The 5,227-nt window shown below is 46.1% G+C and overlaps 1 long non-coding RNA gene across 3 annotated transcripts in view; it reads right to left on the minus strand.

Moving 5' to 3' along the window:
• LOC112551675 overlaps window positions 1–5,227 on the minus strand; it is a 44,054-nt gene that overhangs the window by 36,668 nt on the left and 2,159 nt on the right. The gene's annotated exons all lie outside the window — the stretch shown is intronic.

Below are 5,227 nucleotides of genomic sequence, written 5' to 3' on the forward strand. Positions count from 1 at the left end.
CCCTAAGTGCAGAGTATTCTAGCACCAATTATCTAACAAATTGAACCCTATAAAAATGTGGGTATCTAGATCTGGAGGGGACCACTGGGATATTTTGTGTCTGATTCTTTCTTTTTTGGTAAAGTCTTGTGCAAGCCATCAAATATACATGCATTCAGTTACTGCTTATGCTTATATACCAGGGCTGTTGTTGAAGATGGAACGGAAATGCTGTGGCAAATAGAGAAGTCTGCTAAGATCTCTGTGAGCAGGTGTCTTTTACAATCTCCAGTATGAACTCCATCCACACACTGTGATAAGGCAGAACTACCCCCTATCCTGAGGGCTGGTTTCATTAATAAAGCAACCCTAAGAGAAATCTCAGCCCAAGACAGCTCTCTCAGACTGATTACTTTGAGAGCTCCTCCCTCTGGACTGCTCAGCCCACTCCTTAGATCTTCTCTCCCCAGAGAGCACCTCCCACCTACCTTATTTCTCGGTGGGTACTGAGCCATCTGCATCAGTGAGTCAGCAGAACACACTTATCTCTTTTCCAGCAGGATCCACACCTCCTAACAGGATGGACAGTTTCTGACAAACTCTCAGTCTGTTACAATCTCAAACCATTAAGGAACAAATCCTGAGATCCTTATTTGAGGTTTTACTTTGTCTGGCTCCTAATGCAGAACAAATTCCCATTGCAGTCAATGACTCAATGTTATGGCACGGTGCAAACTGATTAAGGAACTCAGACTCCGGCCCTAACAGTGGACCAGACTATTCTCAGTTAGCTTGAAATAACTTTGCCTGAACTCCATTGCTGTTAATGGAGGATGGTTTACATCAGAACAGCTGAGCAGAGGATTTGGAACTGGAGTGCTTGCCAGGCGATGTCTTTCTAAGGGAGCTGAGCAGGGCTTGAAGGAAACAGTGGAAAGTGCCTCCATATCTTCTGTCTGCTAGTTACAGTCATAAGAGGATTTAATATTACTTGGATTTAGTCAGTCATTACATTTTCTCCCCTCCACCCTGGGGTCTGTTCAGTTCATACCCAGGGTAGGGCTTGCCTGAACAGTCTTAGGTGATTTTTCTAATCAGGGCTGGGGGAGTCCATAGCTGTGATCCTCTACAGCATCCTATTTAGTGGTAGTTTCCAAAACCAGTAGCCCTGTCTGGCCTCAAATAGCTTTTACATAATACAGAATATGGGAGTAAATGATCATCATGGGCTTACAGTCTGCAAATTTATGTCTGCTAAAAATTGGGAGACTGCTTCACAACATCATTTTAGGTTAATAAATTAGGGGAACCCTTACATGCTCCCCCCCCTTTCCCTTTAACTGAAAATGAGTCCTCGGGGCATCACAAGAGACCAGACGTCTTCCGCTTCACTGTGGACTAGTCACTTCCCACTGCCCAGTATTCCTCAGTGCCTCAGGGCTAAATCACAGTGGTTAATTATTAGACTGTCTGCAAAGACAGAATCAGAGATGGTTAGCCTGGGAGGTGGATGGACAACATGTCTAGGAAATATAGTGCCAGGCTCTGCATTAACTCTGTTATTTTAAAATGGAAACTTGTAAGTAAGTAGTTTAGGGTCCAAATGCAGCTATTTTGTTTTCTTTAACATTTTCATTTTTTTGCACTATCAATGAAAATATCTTCTGTGGTGAGAAATGTGGAAGAGGACAATTAACCCTCCCTCTGTAGTACTGAGAATTCACATACAACATCACATGCTACAGAGAGAAACTGATTGGAAACTGAAAGTGAAACTGACCAGTCAGCTGTCATTTTTCCTGGGTAGAGGCTTGCAACAGGTGATGAAAGTTAACAAGATTTAACAAGATTACAAATCTTTCAAGGAAATTAAAAGGTGGCAAATTCAAAATTGAAAAAATAAAAAGAGAGAAAACACTTTTTGATAAGTTGTGCTTAAACTGTGGAACTCACTGCCACCAGAAGTTATTGAAGTCAAGAACTTAGGAAGATTCAAAGGGAAATTGAATATTCCCATGCATCGTAATAATATCTGCCATTGCCATTATTAATGGCAACAAATGTTGGCAGGGGTATTAAACCTCATACATCAGGGTTTAAGCTTGTCTGTATTAGAGTTCAGGATGAGTCTTGGCATGAGACACATTTTCCTGCATCTGCATGCTGCAGGCTTCTTACACTTTCCTCTGATCCAACTCATGTTTTCCGCTGCCAGGGACCCTGCTGGGCATAGCACAGATGCCCCTGACCCAACAGAGATGCCCCTGGGAGCCTGGAGGTTTGCAGTGGCTGGGGATCTGCCGGAGGCTTCTATGTTGACAGTGTCAGTGCGTTGTAAATTCATCTCTGGTTCCCAGCCTGGCTCTTCAGACAGGGATGTTCAATAACTCTCCAGGAGGCTGCTATTCTCCCTCGTCTTCCCACCCCTCCCACTCGTATTAATATCTCTGCATTCATCTCCTGGCCTCCCTCATTAGAGCGTGAGGAATAATGGAGCTCTGGCTGAGCACAAAATATGCTGTAATAGGGACATTGTGATCTGCGAGGGAAGCCTGAATCATTCGACTCCCAGGTTATAGATTTAGGCTGGGGGTTTCACAAGAGCCTTTGGGAGTTAGGAGCCCAGATTCAATAGGAAGTCTATACAGCTTGGGCTCCTAATTCCCTTTGACTCTTGTGAATAACCCAGCTTGGAGTGATGCATGTTTTGAGGAGAAGGGTAGGAGTGGCTATTTGAAGTATATGTAATACAGAAGTTAAAATATATCTCCCCCACTAGCTACAGGCTTAAGCACACTCTTAACTGTGGAACATGTGTAAGAGAAGGTCTCAATGAACCCAGCCTAGAAAGCAGAACTGAATATGGGGCCAACCTGGATAGGACTGGGGGTGATTCAGTGCCATCTACCTGCCTAACTATCTCTGGGCAGCCTCTACCTGTAGACCACATATATAGCCCTGGCCTTCACCTGCAGTGGAGCCCCTGAGGGTGGTGGTAGACCAGGGCTGAATTTGGTTAGGGGTTGTGACATAGGCCTTATGGGCCCCTGAAGGTGAATCTGGATACAGACCAGAGCTTTTGCAGTGTGAACTGGTACAGCTCCACTGAAGTGAATGGAGTTAGCCTGGTTTATAGCAGACAGCTGAACATCTGGTGTCTGGAGCACATCCCCTTCTCCATATGGATTCCCCAACCTACTACTTCCCTTTGCATCCCCATTCTCATACAGCCCCTAGAGCTCACATGACTTGCATTCTGCATTAGCCCATATGATCTTCACAACATCAGCAATGAATGACAAAAATGTGAACGCTCACGTATGGGCTGGAAGCTGTTTGGACATCAAGAGAAGATCGTGCTGAGTCTCGCAGAGAGCTCAGGAGACAGGGGGGAATTCAAAGTGGGGGCTACTTGAGAGGGACTGGATAAAACTGGGGATAGGCAAGGCCTTATGAGGTTTTTATATCACTGGTTCAAACCCAGCTGTGGCCATGTTGTAACATTTTAATGACTGGGATGGTTATAAGCTTGATGACCTCAGTCCAGCTCCTTGCAGACATGAGTTCAGTTACCAGCAACCGATACGATGGATGCCCTTAGCAACTTCAACAAGAGGTACCAAGACAGAATGTGTCATCAGCGTGTACAGATACTCCTGTTAAAACTGGGGCGAGGTGACAGGCAATGGAATCCAGCATCTCCTGGGGCTCAGACTGTACCTCTTCCGTAGGTAGAAAGGAGCTCTTTTCTCTGGGTCTATCAATCTAGGATCCATTCCATAAACCACTGAGTTGGGATGCCAGCACACTTGTCCCCTGTGACAACCTTCCATTGAATAGGTAGAGATCCGTTATTATATATAAGTTAATGAGAGAAGTTCAAGGAAAGAGTAGGAATATAGAAGACTCCTTCCAGCATTGGAGGAGGTGGAAACTCCCTCAGCCAGGACAGAATCATTTAGATTCTCATTCAGGCTTTGATTCCAGGGTTTCTTTTCCTTTCCCCAGGGGGTGGGGAGTGGCCAAAAAACATAAGGGCCACATGCCAGCTGGCTATAACCAGGCTTCTATTATTGAGACTGCAATTTTTCGGGTACAGTGTATGACTCATCTGTCTCACAAAAGCACCTAGAAATGCCACCCAAAATTAGGGTCCCACTTTGCTTGGCCTTGCACAAATAGCCACTAAGGCTGTCTCAAAAAAATTCCATTTTAAATAGACAAGACAAGGAGCAAAAGAAAACAAAGCTCATTATCCCCATTTTACAATCAGGGAACTGAGGCCTAGCGGGATACAGTGATTTAAGGTGATACAGCCATTCAGTAGCAAGTTGGGATAAATTTTGGGTTGATACCCAAATGAAGTTACTTTGGTGTCAGAGGGCTGGAGTTGCACCACTTACAGGAGAGTCAACAGGTCCAGTAGGAATCAAACCCTTCGCTGTGCCCCCAGTGAGGGAGACAATGGTGATTGTGAGCTCCAGAGAGTAGTGCCAACCAGAGCTGCCTACTGGAGGGTAGTGTTGGCAGTCTGGCCCTACCAAGCCAGATTCCAGGTAGCTCAACTCAGAGTTCAGGAGAACAGGGTTAGTGAATGGGTCCAAAAGGCCCATCATGGCCATGATCAGAGACATCTGTCTACCCTGATCACAAGCAAGGGCTTGGTCTCTCCTGCTTCAGTCCCCAACAGACTGGGAAGATGAAGGAAGAGAAGAGATGAAAAAGAAATTGGAGGGAGAAGGAGGGGAGCAGAGAGGGGCTAAAGCAGCAGCACACTAGTGAAGATCAGGGCTTGGGCTTGATGACTCTGGATGCTCCTGGTGCCCCTGTGGGCTTCTGCCCAAAATAGGTGCCTCATTGCCTGGGTGCAGCCCTAGAGGACCGGGGAGTGGGGAGTGCTGCCAGATCCAGACGGAAATATTTAAATCGGGCCTCCTTAATACTGTTAGGCATTTTCCTCTCTCTCTCTCTCTCTCTCTCTCTCTCTAATTCTGTTGCAGTCATTACCCAGGGAGCGGATACACAGGGCCCTATGGGGAGTTCTAATGGGCCGATTCAATTTCAACTGGATGACGCCACTTAGCCAGGCATTAAGAGCTACAGCTCCGGGAAGGCAAACGCCAGAGAGAGGGAGAGGGTGCGAGAGAGAGTGATTATAACGAGGAGCAAGAACTCCCTCCCGCCCGTCCTCCACGCTCGCCCATTCACAACCGCTCCGGAGAATAGCTACATTCACAAAACAGCCAGC

This window comes from Alligator sinensis, unplaced genomic scaffold, assembly GCF_000455745.1.
Source record: "Alligator sinensis unplaced genomic scaffold, ASM45574v1 scaffold27_1, whole genome shotgun sequence".
Classification (NCBI taxonomy): domain Eukaryota; kingdom Metazoa; phylum Chordata; order Crocodylia; family Alligatoridae; genus Alligator; species Alligator sinensis.